We start from the raw sequence: 22,391 nt of genomic DNA, 5'->3' as shown, positions 1-22,391 counted from the left end.
TATAGGACAGAAAAATGGAATGGTTTATTCTGCATGTAAACCAATTTAACATTAAGTATGTATAAATCATTATAGGCCAGTGGTCACTGTACATGCACACCATATGAGTATTTGTATTTTATACTATTTCCATTATGCAACTTCTCGATGCCTGCTCTATGAAAATTTTTAGAAATATCCATCAAAAATATTTTCAACTGTTGTAGTTCTATTTCAGTATACTTTGTTGAGTTATCTGATGACCACTGGCAGTGTATGCCATTTGACCTAGTTAGCCAGTCAAGTCTGTTGTTCTCTCATGACAGTATAGTGTTGTGTTCCACCCGATGTTGAATATAACTACAACACAGTACTACTATTATCAGTGAAGAAATTAAGAGAATTCCTCTTCTACCATAAGTAAACAAATCTGCAAAAGAGAAAAATATGTGAATGCGCACATGTCAAGATAGCTCAGCTGGACTGTGACATCCTCAAGGTCACTAACTTATACTCTTAAGTACTTATCTGAGCTTAGAGCCTTACAGCTTACTTTCAACATCCTTAATGGGGTCCTATAGCTAGAAATGCATTACGGTACCAGAAAACATCTGTAGCTGTGTACAGGCCATATAGTGGTGTATGAATGAGAACCATAGCCCAGTAAGCCCACACTTTAAACTTTAAAAACATTTTGTGTGACCAAATTCCACTGAAGCAACTGTTGTATTAGTGTATCTCAATAATAATGATGAAACTAGTTTTCCATATATCTATTCCCATGAACTTGCAGTTTACACCAAAAATTATTACTGATATAATCATTTGTATTAAACTCTGTGAATACTCATTGAATTTGCACCAATGAGGGTACAGTCCCCACACTAGTGTGCCAGTTCAATAATCAAAGAAATGAATTTGTTCATTTGCAGCTGTATGTACAGAGCTCTATTGAGCAGTAAGCACACTTACTCTTATAGACATTGACAAAATACTTTAATAGTGCAATCATTTCTATAACATTTAGATAATAAAGGGTTTTGTTAATCAAAGACCTTTACTGTACCATAATTTCTTTATACCCCATGCATATTTCAAAGGCAACTGCATTACATGTTTCAAGATTTTTTATATATAAAGTTAGGGATATATTATATGTACTTACGTAGGTGAAAAACCACATGGAAAATCACGTATCGATCTTCCATCTGTAACATTTGCAAATAACTATGTGAAGGCTTGTCCTCTTCATGTTAGGACATCTTGTTGATGCAGTATGTGTTACATTATCAGTGTGTGGAGTGTACAAACTTTCAGCCAACAATGCTGCAGGAAGTACAAAAGCACCCTCATGTCACACAGCAGTGCATAGTGGAATTCTTGTATCCTAGATGAAGGCATATGATAGTGAGCCGTGCCACTTGAAGTTGATTCCAAATGAGCCTGGAATGTGAAATTCTATTCTATAGAGTGGATACAGAATATGACAAGGGAGGGTGCACCATGACCAGGTAGGTAGGTATAATTATTACAAAGTAGGAGCCCCCCTCCCCCCAGAACTATAGGTATTTTACATGTTTTAGGACTGACATTTTTGATGTAGAGTATAATATCATAGCCATAGATCATAATTTCTAGGTAGTTTACATTGATCAAGAGCTGCATGTACAGATCAGTGACAGTCATGAGTTCAGCTATGAAAGTAAATTCTCATATACAAATTAAAGGACCAAGTGAATTTAATTTCCTTGCAGGCTACATAGCTAAGTGTGCCCATGGGTTGGTGTTACAGATGCAAGCTTCATACTCACTGGAGGATTCTTTATAGTGTTACACAAGGTGACTGTTCTATTAGAGTATTTTACTGACTGTTTTATTAGTGTATCTCAACCTTGTGTATAGAATTTTTGGTGGGGGCACATGGCCCCCTCTGGATCCGCCACTGGAGAGAGATACATTTTGCCTAAAGGGATGACTTTTGTAAAATAGCAAAAGTTTCACATTTGCATGACTCCTAATTAGAAATACAAAAGGTTATTAAACTAATCAGATGTTTTCATTTGATATGCACATAATGTGTTTTGGAAGTATTTTCAAAGTATTTGCAAGTTGACATTTTTGAGAAATCAACCATTCAAAAAATACTCATTCTACAGTATGGCAAAAAAACTGCAGAGATGTGTGCAATGTGTGTAGCTAAGAGTACAACAAGCAGTAGTGTGACTATTGCCTGACATGTGCACCCAAGCTTAAGCTAAGGGTGATCATCATGAGAGCACTTGATACACATCATGCTTATATTTCATGGCTAGTGAGCCAATACATGGTAAGTAAACCACTGGATCCATTTCATACACATTAAAATTTTGATTATGTGTCAGCAGCAAGTAATGTTGGAGCTAATATGAATGGACAAATCCCAGGGATATCACAACCATTTCACCAACTTTACAAGTGTTTGAAGGTTTTTTGCATTGTTTAAAGACCAGTAATGTCCTTTTACATGTAATACTGGTTTTGAACCAATCCAGTCGTGGTTTTGAACCAACTGATGGTATACCAGTCATCAGGATAGTGGCACTTGAGGCTGTGTACACCAAGTTTGTTATAAACAAGTAAGTCTAGATCTGTGTATTAGTGGATCATAGAAAAAACAAAAACGGTATAATAGTGAAACAGGGGAGGTAACCATCAGCTGCACTAGTACAGGGATTTCATTTAATCTCTATAGCTACTTCAGTCATATGCAGTATAGCATTGCTGTAGCTATAGCCATGATAGAAGAAGGGGTGCACTGGTATATGGCTACTGGTTTAGATGACTAATTCCTATTACAGTGGATCCTCGCTTAACCGAACCTCAGTTATTCAAACAACTCAATTATCTGAACACTAAGAATGACTGTTCAATTAGAGTATTTTGTCATTAGCATGTGTACTATATGAGTAAATGATTGTTCTATTAGAGTAATTGAACAGAGATTTGTATATATATATAATCAATGGGCTTCATTTATCCAAACAAATTCACTTATCTGAACACTTTTGGTAACAAAAGTGCTTGGATATTGTATGTCAGTCTCAACTCACACCCTGCATGCATGACCACCAATTTTTTATCACCACAAAAATTAATCCACTTACGTACTTTAAATGTGTACAGGAGGAGATGTGGTCAATAAGTGGAAGGAAAAATTAACGTAACCTCATACAGTATATGGAGGTTATTGCAACAAATACTGTACATGTACAGGGGAAAGTACTGTGAGAACTTTGAGCATTGGTTAGGCCCTTAGAGCTTTATGATTGTATAATTGTCTTCTTTGTATAGTTTCTGTAGGTTGTAGAATCATGATAGATAATGTTAGTGTAGATGGTGGCACTGTGACAGTTTGATCTTTCATCTGATCCAAATGCCAAATTCAAATGTAAGTTGAACAACCAACAATACAGAAGATTTAGGTGATGTGAGTGTGTTCTACATAGCACGACACTTTGTAATTGTATCTAACTCAAATAAAATATTCTGTCAGCAAACACATCTATCACAATTGAAGGTCTAGGACATATATATATATACATACAGCTATCAGCTCCCCATACAAATACTAGATCCTTAACTACTGTACACTGTATATCCTGTGACATACACTGGATTAAGGCCAGGAAGGTATCGTGCTATGGTGCAAGCTGCTTGTCCTGGCCAAATATTTAAAGATGGAGCAAGAAAAAGTGCAAAGTTTTGTATACATGTTTGAAACTGTGGCAAAGATGACAGTTTTAACTGATAACTAATTAACAAGCACACAATTTTGGGTCATTTAGCTACAGGTACTTTGTTTTACGTACATGCATAGCAGTACAAAGTTTCTATGGATCCTTACTCAGATTCCAATTTTTGTATTTATACTTGTTACAAGAAATTGAATTACACTAATACATTAGAAGTAATGTACTATACAGTTATGTATTGTGATATAAAGAGAGAGTGCTATTGGTAAACCATACTCAGGGGCGTAGGGAGGGGGGTTCCAAGGGGTTCAGGAACCCCCCTGTAAATGTTAGACTTCTGCAAGCAGGACCCTAACACGCCATTCAGTGTGGCAGGACAAAAATGAATGAGTAATATGGTGTAATGGCACAGCACAACAATTGATAAAGCATGCGTTCATCTCTCAGGGAAGGATTTATAGAGGTAACATGAGCTCTCTTCAAAAAATTTTTTAAAAGATTGATATATTAGCAGTCTGGTATACTCTAATAGAACATGGATGTAAATATCCATATCCATATGGAGTTTTTCAGACATTATAACATTAAATGCAAAACTGAGTATGACCTTATACTGCTGTAGCTTTGGTGTGCAGTGTTTAAAGATGTCGAACTCCAGTAGTTTATCACTTGTGTTATGCAAAATGAATTCATGCTATGCATATTTGTATAGTTATAATGTTTTGATTGTAAGTCATGACATTTGTATCAGTGGATTTATGGTTCCTATACCAGTGAGATAACTATCATTTACAGACTATTATATATGTCTATGTGTTATGTTGTCTGTTTCCACTAGGTAGCTTTATCTAATACTAGCTTCATCCCAGGGGTACTTATATGCATTATAATTAATGTACTTTGTACATAAAATATAGCAATTTGCTGAGTTTTGATTCATTAAAATATTGAAAGTCTCTCAGTGGCTGGGGGCTGTGCCCCCAGACCCCTGCTTTGTAATTCAATACTGCTGTTGGAAACCCTGCTTCAAAAAATCCTGGCTACGCCCCTGATACTATTTGAACAGTCGGTTGTCCCTCAATGGCTACCCTTTGTGGAGGAGCCATAGCTATACTTCTTTTGATTGAAATACTAAACCTTGACAGGCCAAAATCAAAAATATAACTTATGAAAAATGTGCATATTAATTGAAAACTCACCTGAAATCAAAGTCAAAGCAGCTGTCACACTGTCACCCGCCACCTTCGTGCATACTAAAATAATTAACAAAAAAGAGCAAAAATGGCAAAAAAAATCAACAATGAGACACTATAAGAGGTGATTATTATGCTGCTCCAAAAATACAACAACTAACAGTAGAATCTGCTCTCCCAAAACCACCTACAACTTATGCCCCACCCCTTGCCAGTTCCTGGATCCTTCCCTGTCCTTGTTACAATAAAGAGAGCAGGCACATCACAAGTATGTCTATAATGGAGCTTTTCATACTGTTATTATTAGCAAGGAGTGCTAAATATCAAGACCTATGCATTGAGTTGAAGGGACTGTAGATTTTACATTTTGTTACTGTTTGTGATTGGATGTCTGGGATAAAAGGTTGATTCAAAAAGATGCTGGCTGCAAGTCCCTGAAAAAACTATTAGTTTGCTGGTGAGGTGTGTTGGGTATCTCATATAACATTCCAGCTGAGGTCTGTTGTGGAGGTTCATATTGACATACATGGGATCCTTCTCTCCACATTTGTCAAAATATTCAAAGGAATTTACAGGGAAAATCCTATAGCTCCAAAGCTGCTATTCTTAGCTATGTGTACTTGCTACAAAGGGTTCTGAGCTCAGGTAGAGCTTCAACTCCAGACCCTCACTGACCAACATAGCTATTTATGTTTTTCAGTGTGTGCATGCTGTAGTTATAATTAATCTAAGCAACTACATGGCCAATTTCTTAGTGATATATCAGATACTGTAGATTACACGTTTCAGATGAGCTGGCTCTCCAACAGCAACTGTAGGAAAGAAATTAAAAGATTTGTTATGGCTTGCCAGAACCAAGTCATTACATCTAATAAAACTAAGGTTAAACATTTTCATGAAGCTAGTTCTGCTAAATTATGCAGGTCACATGATGAGACTGTTGATTATTTATTAACTAGTTGTAGCATTATGGCTTAGTCATATTTAAGCACCATGATGCAGTTGCTAAGATAATCCACTAAGAGTTAGCCAAGAGAGGTGGATTTGAGTATGCTGCCAATTGGTGTGAGCATTTCCCACAGCCTGTAATACAGAATGAACATATGAAACTTCTATGGGACATTACTGTTTAAACAGATAGACATTTTCCCCACAACCGGTCAGATATAATATGTATTGACTTTACAAAGAAGCATTGACATTGAAATCCAAGGAGATAGTCACATATCTCAAAAGGTCAACAAGAAGTACCAACGGTATCAGGCAAGGGCCCATTACATCTTCTTTGGTGATACCTTTCTCTTCTTTGTAGTAATAAACTATCTAATCAAAAACAGCCAAGCTGTAAAAAAAGGTGCGGCCCCCAAAAAGGCCATGGTGAAAAAAGATGTGAAATCCAAGGTGGCGGCCAAGAAATGGCTGTGATGGTAGGTTAATGGTTACATTTTAATAACGACAATTCAGGTGAATTTTGTGCCGCTTGTTCTTGGCACCAAATTCACCTGAATTGTTGTTATTAAAATGTAACCATTAACCTACCATCACAGCCATTTCTTGGCCGCCACCTTGGATTTCACATCTTTTTTCACCATGGCCTTTTTGGGGGCCGCACCTTTTTTTACAGCTTGGCTGTTTTTGATTAGATATCACTTCTTTTTGTATTTGTATACTGCAAAGCCGGCCTATGGCTGGCTTTGGGGCTTTTTTAACCCATGTGTTTTTTTCTTTACTACAGGAAGAAGAAAAGAACTTCAAGAAGAATTTTAGTACTTCAATTATTTTTGATTTTATTAGTAATTATACAAATAATATACATATATTTATTACATGCCCATTATGCCCCACAGGATATTTTTTTGCAGCTGATCTCTCTACTGGGTGACTTGAAATGTAGCTGAACTATATACAGGATGGTTTCTTTGTAGCTGAACTCTCTACAAGGTAACCTCTTCTAGCTGGTCTCTCTACAGGGTATTTTGTTTCTAGCTGAACTCTCTACAGGTGATTTGTTTGCAGCTAAACTCTCTACATGGTGGTGTCTTTGTAGCCGAACTTTCTACATAATGGTTTCTTTGTAGCTGAACTCTTTATAAGGTGACTTCGTCTAGCTGAACTCTCTACAGGGTGATTTTTTTGTAGCTGAACTCTCTGCAGGGTGATTTGTTTGCAGCTGAACTGTCTACATGATGGTTTCTTTGTAGCTGAACTCTCTATAAGGTGACTTCACCCAGCTGATCTCTCTACGGGGTGATTTGTTTCTAGCTGAACTCTATACAGGTGATTTGTTTGCAGCTAAACTCTCTACATGGTGGTTTCTTTGTAGCTGAACTCCCTAAATGATGGTTTCTTTGTAGCTGAACTCTCTACAAGGTAACTTCTTCTCTACAGGGTGATTTGTTGTAGTTGAATTCTCTACAAGGTGGTTTGTATGAGGCTGAACTCTCTACATGGCGGTTTCTTTGTAGCTGAACTCTCTACAGAGTGATTTGTTTGCAGCTGAACTCTCTACATGATGGTTTCTTTGTAACTGAACTATCTACAAGGTAACTTCTTCTAGCTGATCTCTATACAGGGTGATTTATTTGTAGTTGAATTCTGTACAGGTGGTTTCTTTGTAGCTGAATTCTGTACATGATAGTTTCTTTGTAGCTGAACTCTTTACAAGGTGACTTCTTCTAGCTGAACTCTCTACGGGGTAATTTCTTTGTAGCTGAACTCTCTATATGATGGTTTCTTTGTAACTGAACTCTCTACAAGGTAACTTCTTCTAGCTGATCTTTCTACTGGGTGATTTGTTTGCAGCTGAACTCTCTACATGGTGGTTTCTTTGTTGCTGAACTCTCTACAAGGTGAATTCTTCTACCTGATCTCTCTACAGGGTAATTTGTTTGTAACTGAACTCTGTACAAGTGCATTTTGTGGGTGATCTCACTGCAGGTTGATTTGTTTGTAGCTGAACTCACTAAAGGGTGATTTTGCTTGTAACTGAACTCCTTGCATTGTATCTAGTTTCTAGCTGATCTCTCTACAGGGTGATTTGTTTGTAGCTGATCTCTCTACAAGTTGATTTGTGTGTAGCTGATCTCTCTGCAGGTTGATTAATTTGCAGCCGATCTCTCTACAAGGTAATTTGTTTGTAGCTGAACTGTCTATAAAGTGATTTATTTGTAGCTGATCTCTCTGCAGGTTGATTTGTTTTAGCTGAACTCTCTACAGGGTGATTTACTTGTAGCTGAACTCCTTACATTGTGTCTAGTTTCTAGCTGATCTCTCTACAGGGTGATTTGTTTGTAGCTGATCTCTCTACAAGTTGATTTGTGTGTAGCTGATCTTTCTACAGGTTGATTTGTTTGTAGCCGATCTCTCTACAGGGTAATTTGTTTGTAGTTGAACTCTGTACAAGGTGCTTTTTTGTAGGTGATCCCACTGCAGGTTGATTTGTTTGTAGCTGAACTCACTAAAGTGTGATTTGCTTGTAGCTGAACTCCTTACATTGTGTCTGGTTTCTAGCTGATCTCTCTACAGGGTGATTTGTTTGTAGCTGAACTCTCTATAAGGTGATTTGTTTGCAGCTGAACTCTCTACATGGTGGTTTCTTTGTTGCTGAACTCTCTACAGGGTGTTTTGCTTGTAGCTGAACTCTCTACAGGGTGATTTGTTTCTAGCTTATCTCTCTACAGGTTGATTTGTGTGTAACTGATCTCTCTACAAGCTGATTTGTTTGTAGCTGAATTCTCTGCAAAGTGTTTTGTTTGTAGCTGACCTCTCTTCAGGGTGATTTGTTTCTAGCTAATCTCTCTACAGGGTGATTTTTTTGTAGCTGACCTCTCTTCAGGGTGATTCGTTTCTAGCTGATCTCTCTACAGGGTAATTTTTTGTAGCTGACCTCTCTTCAGGGTGATTTGTTTCTAGCTGATTGCTCTGCAGGTTGATTTGCTTGTAGATGAACTCTCTACAGGGTAACTTGCTTGTAGCTGAACTCCTTACTTTGTGTCTAGTTTGTAGCTGATCTCTGTACAGGGTGATTTGAACTCCTTACATTGTGTGTAGTTTCTAGCTGATCTCTCTACAGGGTGATTTGTTTGTAGCTGATCTATATACAAGTTGATTTGTGTGTAGCTGATCTCTCTGCAGGGTGATTTGTTTGTAGCCGATCTCTCTACAAGGTAATTTGTTTGTAGCTGAACTATCTATAAGGTGATTTGTATGTAGCTAATCTCTCTGCAGATTGATTTGTTTTAGCTGAACTCTGATTTGTTTTTAGCTTATCTCTGTACAGGTTGATTTGTGTGTAACTGATCTCACTACAAGCTGATTTGTTTGTAGCTGATCACTCTGCAGGTTGATTTGTTTCTAGATGATCTCTCTACAGGTTGATTTGTTTGTTGCTGATCACTCTAAAGGTTGATTTGTTTGTAGCTGAACTCTCTGCAAAATGTTTTGTTTGTAGTTGATCTCTCTATAAGGTGATTTTTTGTAGCTGACCTCTCTTCAGGGTGATTTGTTTCTAGCTGATATCTCTACAGGGTGATTTTTTGTAGCTGACCTCTCTTCAGGGTGATTTGTTTCTAGCTGATCGCTCTACAGGTTGGTTTGTTTGTAGCTGAACTCTCTACACGGTGATTTGCTTGTAGCTGAACTCCTTACATTGTGTCTAGTTTCTAGCTGATCTCTCTACAGGGTGATTTGTTTGTAGCTGATCTCTCTACAAGTTGAATTGTGTGTAGCTGATCTCTCTGCAGGTTGATTTGTTTGTAGCCAATCTCTCTACAAGGTAATTTGTTTGTAGCTGAACTGTCTAAAAGGTGATTTGTTTGTAGCTGATCTCTCTGCAGGTTGATTTGTTTTAGCTGAACTCTCTACAGGGTGATTTATTTGTAGCTGAACTCCTTACATTGTGTGTAGTTTCTAGCTGATCTCTCTACAAGTTGATTTGTGTGTAGCTGATCTCTCTGCAGGTTGATTTGTTTGTAGCCGATCTCTCTATAGGGTAATTTGTTTGTAGCTGAACTCTCTATAAGGTGATTTGTTTGTAGTTGACAGGTTGATTTGTTTTAACTGAACTCTCTATGGGCTGATTTGTTTGTAGCCGATCTCTCTACAGGGTAATTTGTTTGTAGCTGAACTCTCTACAAGTTGATTTGTGTGTAGCTGATCTCTGCAGGTTGATTTGTTTGTAGCCGATCTCTCTACAGGGCAATTTGTTTGTTGTTGATCTCTCTACAGGGTGATTTTTTTGTAGCTGATCTCTCTACAGGATGATTTGTTTCAAGCTGATTGCTCTACAGGTTGATTTGTTTGTAGATGATCTCTCTACAGGGTGATTTGTTTGTAGCTAATCTCTATACAAGTTGATATGTGTGTAGCTGTTCTCTCTGCAGGGTGATTTGTTTGTAGCCGATCTCTCTACAAGGTAATTTTTTTGTAGCTGAACTATCTATAAGGTGATTTGTACGTAGCTGATCTCTCTGCAGATTGATTTGTTTTAGCTGAACTCTCTACAGGGTGATTTGTTTCTAGCTTATCTCTCTACAGGTTGATTTGTTTGTTGCTGATCGCTCTAAAGGTTGATTTGTTTGTAGCTGAACTCTCTGCAAAGTGTTTTGTTTGTAGTTGATTTCTCTACAACGTGATTTTTTGTAGCTGACCTCTCTTCAGGGTGATTTGTTTCTAGCTGATATCTCTACAGGGTGATTTTTTGTAGCTGACCTCTCTTCAGGGTAATTTGTTTCTAGCTGATCGCTCTACAGGTTGGTTTGTTTGTAGCTGAACTCTCTACAGGGTGATTTGCTTGTAGCTGAACTCCTTACATTGTGTCTAGTTTCTAGCTGATCTCTCTACAGGGTGATTTGTTTGTAGCTGATCTCTCTACAAGTCGAATTGTGTGTAGCTGATCTCTCTGCAGGTTGATTTGTTTGTAGCCGATCTCTCTACAAGGTAATTTGTTTGTAGCTGAACTGTCTATAAGGTGATTTGTTTGTAGCTGATCTCTCTGCAGGTTGATTTGTTTTAGCTGAACTCTCTACAGGGTGATTTGTTTGTAGCTGAACTCCTTACATTGTGTCTAGTTTCTAGCTGATCTCCCTACAGGGTGATTTGTTTGTAGCTGATCTCTCTACAAGTTGATTTGTGTGTAGCTGATCTCTCTGCAGGTTGATTTGTTTGTAGCCGATCTCTCTACAGGCAATCTGTTTGTAGCTGAACTGTCTATAAGGTGATTTGTTTGTAGCTGATCTCTCTGCAGGTTGATTTGTTTTAGCTGAACTCTCTACAGGGTGATTGCTTGTAGCTGAACTCCTTACATTGTGTCTAGTTTATAGCTGATGTCTCTACAGGGTGATTTTTTGTAGCTGAACTCTCTACAGGGTGATTTGTTTCTAGCTTATCTCTCTACAGGTAGATTTGTGTTGATTTGTTCATTGCTGATCGCTCTAAAGGTTGATTTGTTGCAGCTGAATACCCTGCAAAGTGTTTTGTTTGTAGCTGATCACTCTAAAGGGTAATTTGTTTGTAGCTGAACTCTCTCCACAGTGACTTGTGTGTAGCTGAATTCTGTGTAACTGAATTCTCTAGAGAGTGACTTAATTGTAGCTGAATTCTCTACACAGTGCATGACTTGTTTATAGCTGAACTTTCTTCAGTGTGACTTGTAATGTTCTGAATCTCTATAGTGATATATTTGCTTAACTCTCCACATGGTGACTGTCTTCTTGTTGAACTGTCTATAAGATTAACTGTTTGCAGCTGAACTCCCTACAGAATAACTTGTGATGTAATAAAATTCTATAATGGAATAAATAAATTAGCCGAATGCTCTATTAGGGTGACTGTTCTATTAGAGTATCTCGATCTCGCATTTGCTACACGGAGTTGGCTTTCGAATCATAACTCAGTGGTTTGTTATCCGATTCTTCTGTACTACTGCAAGGACTTTCTATGAAGATTATTCCAGCTATACACCGATTTTCAGCTCATTGCTCTAAGCGGTTTGCCTAGTAGGCGTGAAAACTAATACTTTTTTATTCATAAAAATCGATCGCGTAATTGTGACACTGGTTGGGTTTTGTGTCATATCTCCGTGGTCTTTATCTCGATTCCTTTCAAACCACCAAAAGGCACTCCTACGATGGTTACTCCATCTACATAGCAATTTTCAACTCATTCCATGAAGCGGTTTACCCTGTAGGCGTGACAACAAATCGATCTTGTTTTACGCGAATAATCGGTCATAACTCCTGAACCATTCATCGGATTTGTACAAAATTTGATGCTAGGATTCGCCTTTGGACTCCCTTTCTGTGTGCCAAATTTCAAGGCGATCGGAGTACGCGTTTGCGTGTTATAGCAATTTTTGCAATTGTGCGAAAAGACGAAGAAGAAGAAAAAAAACGAAGAAAAAAAAACGAAACTTTGGCAGCTCGTATCTCGGAAATGGCTGGAGCGATTTCCTTCAAAATTGGAATGTAGACTCCCTTGGCTGGCGGGCAACTGTGTAGCAAATTTGGTTCCAATCAGATAAGTGATCACCGAGATACAGAGGTGTGAAAATGACGTTTTCGTTCTTCCTGTCAATATACTCACGGGTGTGGCGCGCCGGCTTCTTGGGCCGCACGACACACTACCGTGTGTCTTGATTGTGCTGTTCCAGTGTCATCTCAGCTCTTCTCTGTCTGTGGTATTCTTTTTGTCTGGATCTTCTTGCTTGTTTCTATTGTAAAGTTTCTTTATCACATTTTTGTCTATACAGGTCTCTACGCCTTCGTCTACGTCTATCATCTTGACTTTCAAATGAGCGTTCAACAGTAGTGCCCTCTGACTGCGTTCATCCAGGGGATAGTCGATAGCATTTGGAGCATCAGTAATTTACAGCGTATATTCATCTGATGGTTGATAGCATCAACCATATTTGGAGCATCAGTAATCTTACAGCATATATTCATCATGTGATGGTCAATGGCGTGAACCATATTTGGAGCATCAGTAATCTACAGCATATATTCATGGTGTGTTGGTTGATAACATGAACAATATTTTGAGCATCAGTAATCTACAGCGTATATTCATTGTGTAATAGTTGATAGCACGAACCAAATGTGTTGTTTTCAGGAACATGATGCTCATACCACAGTCAAATGACTACCAATCTGTGTGGGGCTTGCTCAGGCTCGCCCCGGCTCATCTCAAATATTGATGAATTCAAATTTGGCAGTTTGGTAATGAATTGCCAAATTGTGTGCCTTTAGAGTGATTGAAATTGTAACCCAAAATGTGTGCCTTCAGAGTGATTCAAAATACTTAAGCTTCTGATATATTTCTAAACAATTCCCAACTACAGTAAATGCTACAGGCTCAATTTCTTCACTGTACAAGCCTAATATGTGCCTTTTAACCTACCACTGCAACACCATTGATAAAGCTAATGTACATGTAGCTATACAGTGGTGGATACAGGGGGGGTTGCAATGACTAGTTGAAACCCCCTCTGAAAATAGCACGTGCCCCTAATCTATTTATGATTCATGTGGGTGACGATTCGTGATCATCGTGTGGGTAATAACACCACCAAGAGTTATATACATAGTTGAGTGTATTATATTAGGACTTTTTCTACTAGCCAAACTTCATACTTTTGCCTTTAAAATCAGCATTACGTCGTTCAACAGTAGAGAATTACCTATTTTTTGGTCTTCGACTTAAAGTTAGACTGAAGTTGCAATTCCAGGACAGTGAAAACTTGAAATCCCCTCTGAACATTTCTATATCCTCCACTACTATATGACTGAAGTATATAGCTGTAGGTACTTTGCAATTTTATTATCATTTGTGATATTTTTCCTGATACATGTAGTTACTTGTATTACAGAAGTATTAGGTAAATCATATATTACTACTCTCTCTCTCCCCATTCACTCTCACTCACTCACTCACTCACTCACTCACTCACTCACTCACTCACTCACTCACTCACTCACTCACTCACTCACTCACTCACTCACTCACTCACTCACTCACTCACTCACTCACTCACTCACTCACTCACTCACTCACTCACTCACTCACTCACTCACTCACTCACTCACTCACTCACTCACTCACTCACTCACTCACTCACTCACACACACACATATATGCACAAACACAAATGCATATGCTGACAGTGGGGATAAAAGTGGGAGGTACCATGTCCCTGAGCACTTTTGTCATTGTAACATTTGGTCACCTATCTCATACTCAGAAACTATGTGAAGGCTCAATAGAGTCAGAATCTTGTAATTGACATTAAAAATGTGGAGTAAATTTTGACTTGATCTCTAGACATCATGCAGTCAAGGCTATAGCAGCTGTGATCTGGAACTTCTGTGATACCTTTAGTAGTATGTGATTGGTATAAGATCTACATGCACTGACAATCCAGCAAGTAGTTGATTGTACCCTATAATTTATGTGTACACAGTGTCATCATCAAGCAGTCAAGATCCAGTAATTTTATACCCATCAACAACTGCTTCTTAAATTTGCAACTTCGAATGTTCTTTTGGGGATCAGACATACCCACAGCCACTTTATGGTTCAATCAATGGGTAATATGCATGCATGCACAATTTGCATGCATACACAATTTGCATGCATGCAGTTACAGTGTCAGGATTGGTTATAAATGATGATTTATTATAGCTAGACACGACAACTTGTTGCTGGAAAATATACACTACGAATAGTCATAATAAAGTATGGAAAAAGGAAAAAAACTGATCTGTGGAGCTCTTCGTAGTTGCAAGGCAAACTGCAAGAAAGAGAATGTGAAGGCTGTTTTGAAAGGTGAATTTGATATGCCAGACAATAAGTACTCCTTTGCCCTAAAGCTCTCCACAAATTCCTTGTTGTCTGTGTATTTTTTGATTCAACTGATATACCCCTTTATCATCATTGGAGTTGAGAGGGAGAATTATACATATAATTTTACCTGTGCTGGTATCTCTTTGTTTGGACTGCTGTCACAACTTTTTGACATCCCTGATTTGGTTAATTCAGTTCAAAAGTTGGTGGGATGCATTAGAGCTCGGTCTTATAATGAAGTTAGAGATTTGGAGAACTGTTGTTCTTGTGATCACCATGAGAAATGCAACACTTTCAAGAATGGGTGCTCGTGGTTTACTGATACGTTGTCTGAGTCTCTAGTTTATCCAGCTCTTATTTGCAATTTGATGGGATTTATCAATGAAAGAACTTGGGAGTTTGATGAAGGACTGGACTATAGGACTTTTCTGCTTGGGAATCTTCACAGACGTAGTGCTAAAGTACATTAAAAAGATTTGGAAGTACATCTTAGTGAAAAATGAAATAAACAAATATATTAACGACATGGAAGCAGATAGAAAGTGCAAGTGTGCATGGTGCAATGTGTTCAACTACACCTTGTTCTACCTAATATTTCAAACACTGATGCGACTTACGATGCTTGGAATAATTTCCTGCAAACTATATACAGATGTGTTTGGTAGCATAGAAAACACAGAAGAGGGAAATTACAGAGTGGAGGGCTGGACATGGTTCATTATTGTTGCAGGATGGTATCTTCCAACAGTGTCATGGTTAGCATTCTTCTTCATTAACATTTATTGCTTTATGAGGCCAATGCATCTCCTTACTAATGAAAAAACTGATGTATGGGTATCAACCGACTTGACATTCTTCGGTTCTATCCGTAATCCATGTGCTATTATCTTTATATACATACTTTTGGTAACACTCGTGCTATTTCATGTTGGTGGAACCAATCCACAGGGTGAAACCAATGACATACCGGATGGTCTTAATGCAGCTTGGGCATTCTTTTTTATACTATTTGATTTGTTTTTTATAATTTCAAATTTTCAGGCTGTATTATTTCATTGTCTGTGTTGTCAAATCCCATGTGTGTACTGTTTTGTGTGTTTTTGTACTAATGCAGGAAATCCTGCAAATGAAGCATCCATAAAATACTTTGAACGTTAAATGTGAACATTATACACTATTTGTACTTGTGTGCATCCACTATGTACATATATAGTATACAAGCAAGTGTGTATGTATACATTGTAACAACAATAACAAATATAAAAGGTTAATAGGTGAAACGTATAAATGGAGTATAATAACTGGAAGCATATGACGTCTAGAATTACGTATACATATATTTCAGTGACTAGAGGAGAAGCAATAACTTGGAGAAGTGGAAGGTGATAACTTTCCAAACCCAACATAGCACAAATTTTAAAGTAGATTGGAGCAATTACTCAGAGCTATAAATACACAGCTTTTGTTTCTGCTGAATACCTAGCACCAACCACCCATAAAATCCTACACATGTGGTAACTACCACATCACTTATTCATACATCCATCATCAGTTTCTCATAGCAGTGGCAAAGATTCCTGGAAAAGCATTTAGTGTCTTCCCTCCCAAACTATTAACCAACCACCACTTGAAAGGTGACCATCATGCATGTACACAAAGGTAATTACATGAGAAATACACTATAAGCTATATATGGTTATATTTTCTGTACCAGCAGTAATGCCTCTATCCAGCACCCTTGCATGTTTACAGTACACAGTACATATAGGCCATAATCAACTTGTAGACACTAGCTAGTTGGCCATTCACTAGCACTAGCCACAAACAAAGTAGTATACTGGATAAGGCAAAAACATGCTTGCACTTAGCTAACCCTACTGTGAACACTTCAGTTTATTCATTATATAGATGAATGTCTAACTCCACTCTATATGTTTTCGATGTGACAATGTCATAGTTTTTGTCTCAAGCCTCAAATATGTATTGTGGTCTTGAAACTTCCTTTGCTTCTAAAAGATTTAATGGTACAACCTAGAAATTGTAGACAGTAATGTGGTAGCAAAACTAGCTATAAAGGCACTGGTTCTAGGAAAAGCATTTAGGGGAGACCTCCCAAGCCATAATGTAACAATGTGATAGTTTATTACAAGTTTAACCACAGGTTAAACAGTGTTAACTAGAAGGTTGTTTACATTCATATAGCTAGCGCTGTTGATCTGGAAATCAGTATGAACAACAGTGCAGTCACGTGTACCAACATAGTGTGGGCGGGAATTTTAAATAAGATCGAGGCGCCCGCCAACTGGTTACTTAGCGACGTTCAACAGACAAACCCGAGAACCATAGTGAGCTGGGAAGCTTCTTACTTTTATTCGCCAGCAGAACGACTCCTGGACTTGGGTGGAGGCGTTTACACTAGAAACAGCGCCGGGAGAGCGCAAACGCGGACCGAACTTGCGTTTGTTTCAGTACGTTAGGCCATACCTATTGGATTTTATGTTGCACGACTGTCTTTTTTCATGACCTGAAATGATAATGATAATCATGTGATATAGGATCACGTGTGCTAAGATGGTCAATCTCGTATCTGCTAGTGAAAATCAGCTATTGGGATAACCAGGCTCCTCTAGGGATTAAACTCTTCAAAAGGTTGAGCTTTAATGGTGAAGATACTCCAAACGAAATAGTTCTTATATTCAAGAGGTTTGATTCATTGTACAGCAATACATTATGGTGCTGCAGAACACCCTATATGTTTCATTGACGTTTTTTGTAGTTGTTGCTCTTTTTGTATGGTTCATAATACTTTAATTTTCTATTATGTACTAATTATTATTGTCATTATCAAATCGACCTACCTACCCAAATTTTCTGAGGTTTTGCCCGCGCAACATAAGATCCAGTAGGTATGGCCTTACAGTACTCACGTAACTACCTTGCATTTGTTACTCACGTAACTAACTCACAAGCCCACGGACGCCTAGGCAGGTAGTTAATATGGTGTATATTTGTTAGAGTTTGGCGTGGGTGCACGCTTGCCTACTGGTGGGTTCAATGTAGAAATTTGGGCAGCATGGAAACTATACTTTCCTGATATTACAGTGGGAAACCAACGGATATTTGCCATTTAATGTGGGAGAAGATTCAAACAAGAGCGCTCTGTGGTAGAAAGTAATGTTCAATTACAGGGATGTTCATATGCGCTACAGCTTAATACTCGTATAAATGCTTTTCCAGCAATCTAGACTTCAGTTGCTATGCAAGACCAATCAGAGATGGATCAATTTATCATGCTACCAACTGCAGCTTACTCATATTACTGTTTCTGAAACTCCACTTGATTGAAGAGGAAGAAGGAATGAGAAAAGAACTTTGTGTACCACTGTCCATTGGAGGTGCAACTATTGTCTGGCTGTTCTCTTCTTTCTAATGAGATATTGTGTTTTTAAAAGGGTCAGTGCACTAGCTGTTCTCAGAATTATTGGTATATTGTGTACTATCTATTATTCAAGTGTTGGGCGTTACTCAAGTGGGACTTGGCATGCTTGTGTGACCGGCATGCTTGCCATTAATATGTGTTACGGAAAAGGGACTGGCATGTTTGCCACCATATATGTTACTCAAAAGGATCAGGCACACGTGCCATTATGCATTGGTTACTGGATGTCACATAAGATGGACTGACATGCTTGCCATTGTGTGTTGTCCAATAGTGTGGCCCAGTTTTGCCATCTAACTGTGTGTTCAGCAGTGTTAGGCCCAGCCTTTGAAACTCAAACCTCCACTCAATCATAGTACTAGAAGTAATAGAAAGTCACCTCCACAGTCTGGATAACAGAAAATTCGGATAATTGCTGGCTGGACAATTGAGGGTCCACTGTATCTACAACACAACCCATGTTATATCATGATGTTCTCCTACACATTATGTTGTTTGTATATGTGATAGCTCGTCATCTTCAACTATGACAGCTCATTAACTGGTACACTTGCCATTATGTATTACTCAAGTGGGATTGGAACATATATGTTGCTCAAGAGGGGCTGGCACGCTTGCCATTATGTGTTACTTATAAGAGACTGGTACACTTGCCATTTTGTGTTACACAAGAGGGGCGGCACGCTTGCCATTATGTGTTACTTATAAGAGACTGGTACACTTGCCATTATGTGTTACACAAGAGGGGCTGGCACGCTTGCCATTATGTGTTACTTATAAGAGGCCAGTACACTTGCAATTATGTGTCACTCAGGAGGGACTGGCTTGCTTTCCATTATGTGCTACACAAGATGGGCTGGCATGCTTACCATTATGTGTTACTTATTTAAGAGACTGGTACATTTGCCGTTATGTGTTACACAAGGACTGGCACACTTGCCATTATGTGTTACTCAAGAGGGACTGGCACACTTGTCATTATGTGTTGCTTATAAAATACTGATACACTTGCCTTTATGTGTTACACAAGAGGGAGTCAGCATAAGGGACTGGCACGCTGGCCAGCATGCTTTACTCAGCTTGCTTACCATTATGCATTACTCAACTGGCATGCTTTCTATTAGGTGTTGTTTAAGTGGATCATGTGTGCTTGCTATTATACATTTTTGGCATGCTTGCAATGTGTTGCTCAACAGGCTGGCATACGTATGCTTACCAACTATATAAGATGCTGTGTGGTAGTAACAGTGATAGGAGTATCTTTCATCTTAAAAACAGAGTTACTGGCATGTTTACTGGAAAGGAAAGCAAAAGTTTCTAGTCCAGTTGATGACTGTCCCTCAGTTGCAACAATCCATCATATCATTTTTTCTGCAAATGTTCTCTACACAGAAATTTTGTTGGCTCCACCCTGTGCTTATCTCATCACAAATAGTGGTACTCATGTATGTAAGAGTTCATTATCTTCAATCACTGACAAGCCATTATGTATAAGGATACTCTTCATCATGTTTATTTTATTACATTATACACCTTATGTGTGGTGATACTGGATCCTGCAGCTGTGCTCTACACTCTTCATAAGCTAATCACTATCATGCAGTCCTTAGGAGGAGAAAGGGGCCTTATGTTCCACCCCTTTTAGGGGTGTGATCATCATTAAGGCTGTCCACTCTCTCTAATGTATTGTGTAGATAGTTGTTTTGTGTTTATACGTACACAGTATGTACTTCCCAGCAATCAATCACTTATCTCACACCTTCTTGGTATATATACAATGATTTACAGAGACAATGCTATTGGATTTTGATCACATACTGATTGATGGTAACAGGCAATTTCACTATGATTCTATTTGTGATAAAGCTTTGGAAGTTTTAGTATGGATTGTAGAATTTGCACATCTGATCACAACATTGTCGTGCTCTTAAAGACCCTATGTTCATTGTTATAATGAAAGCAATTACAGCTTGTCGCTATCATAATTTATTAAACCATTCTTTAACTTAAACTCTACCAGGGCCGTATATAGCCAGACTTTTACCTGGGTAGGTTCTTTAGACAAAAAGGTGGACCTCTTGTGTGGTATGATACAGAATTCCATCGTGGTGTGCTAAAGAAGGATCTGAGGCTATGTGGCTCTCCCCAAGAAATTTTTGGAAATAGATACCAAAGGTTAAATTTAGTGACATTTCAGACTTTCAATCACTAAAAATAATAAAATTTTGGACTTTAGTACTGAAATTGTGGACCTTTTTACTGAAAATGACTTTTTTGCTGAAGAGGGGGGTTCTCCAAACCCCCACTTCCCTACAGGCCTGTCCACTAAAAGATACTGTAACATGTCTGGATCAAATTATGCTACAAGTGATTTTAACTCTTCCAAGCCAGTGTTTGCTAAAGAGAAATGACAATTTTCTCAATAAATACCTTCACAATTATTGTCCTAGCTCCTGGAACATAATGGTACTGGAGCAGAATGCTGACAGCTCAAGTCTCTTGTACACTATTAATGCTATAATGTACCTAGCCTGTAATAATAATAACAAGGCGATGTGGATATCGGATGTACGTACTAGTACAATGCTATTATTTGGATTTTTAATTGTGGACACAAGTACAACATTAATTTAATTAAAACTTTGCTGATTTTTTTTCTTCCTACTTTTATAGTGAAGGATAATATGTTGTAAGTGGTCTTGTACCTCAAGTTAGTTGTTCATGTAGTCATTGTTAGCCAGTGTAGTAATCATAACTTGGTAATTATCGTGTCTGTAAATATCCATTTGTATGAAGTAATGAAGTATTTATTTACATTACTGTGACAATTGTGACACTTAATTACAACATTGTCATACATTTTTTTTCTATTCATATCATCATATTTACACCTCTTTGGATCCCCGGTTCTATCCAGTCTCCAAGTTCAACCTGAGATGAAACACACCAAATGGTCTCCCTTGAGCCCAAGCCAAGTCTGGTGAGGTACTCAGTGGATAAATGGCTCAGTTCAATGCCCCTGGACAATGTCGGAAATGTATGGCAAATGACTTTTGGTGGTTTTGAGTTACCACATGTGTGCAATGTCAAATGAAGACTCAACCTTATCCCATGCTGCAACTGATCCAGCTGCAGTGTGCCTCAAGCAGATGTACATGCAGGAATTCTTCCCCACTTGCCTGATGTTTTATTATATCAGTTTTACACCTCAGATTAAAATAAAATGGCAATGATAGTAGCATACATGTACGTCTCTGGCTCCATAACATGGCTTCCTTATGATTATATCATATTGGGCAGAAAATTCATTGTAATGAGAGTCATGTGAATATAAGCTGCCATAGTAAGGTTTAAGCAGGCCAAGCAGTACCATCAAATAGGTTCAAGTGTACTATAAGTTATGGCAGTATGTGAAGGCACTTACTTAATTGGTAGATTGAGCATTCACCATAGCTTTGTTCTAATGACAGACTTGTTTGTTGGCTGTGTATATACCATCACATCTATGGGTAAGTGACTTTTTAAATGCAATGGCTTGCTTGTATGGGTGTTGCCAGATTCCACATTGTGACTAATGTGGGTAATTAAATGCTGGCATCGTTAATGCCAGCTTAGGTGGGTTGTTTACCACATGAGTTTGTAATGAAGATTTGTAGTGACTGAATTGTCTTCCGGATCACGTGAGATTCTCACGTGTCCCCTAAACCAGGAATACGGTTAACTACACAAAAACGATACAAGACAATTCAGCCATTCCACCCTGGCACACCCATTCCTCCACACGAGCCTCATATGTATTCATATAATAGTATTGGTGGTCATAGAAACCGCAACTAGTTAATCATAGTTGTTACACAAAGTCTAAGCAGCTACTAAATATTATCAGCACCCTTACAAATCAGTGTGACCTTGAGAATACATACAATCTAATACCATCTCTCTGCTTTGTACATGTATACCTCAATAGTACTCTTGCATACATAGTATAGTGAATTAAAACTAGGACTTACAAGCATAAAATTTATGCACATCAACTATGAGGGTAGATGACAAGATCATTAGTGGATTTCTATATAATGTCTTCTGTAGGCTACTGACATCTTCTAAGACATACACACTACATCTATGGGTGTACATGTGAGCTCACTATTATCCCACCTCTTGGTTGGTTTCCTCTTGTACTATGAAAAAGGATCAACCATTACATTGTAG

The sequence above is a fragment of the Dysidea avara genome, chromosome 1 (genome assembly GCF_963678975.1).
Source record: "Dysidea avara chromosome 1, odDysAvar1.4, whole genome shotgun sequence".
NCBI classification, from domain to species: Eukaryota; Metazoa; Porifera; class Demospongiae; order Dictyoceratida; family Dysideidae; genus Dysidea; species Dysidea avara.
The sequence above is the reverse complement of the archived record's forward strand: the minus strand, read 5'-3'. Positions refer to the sequence as shown.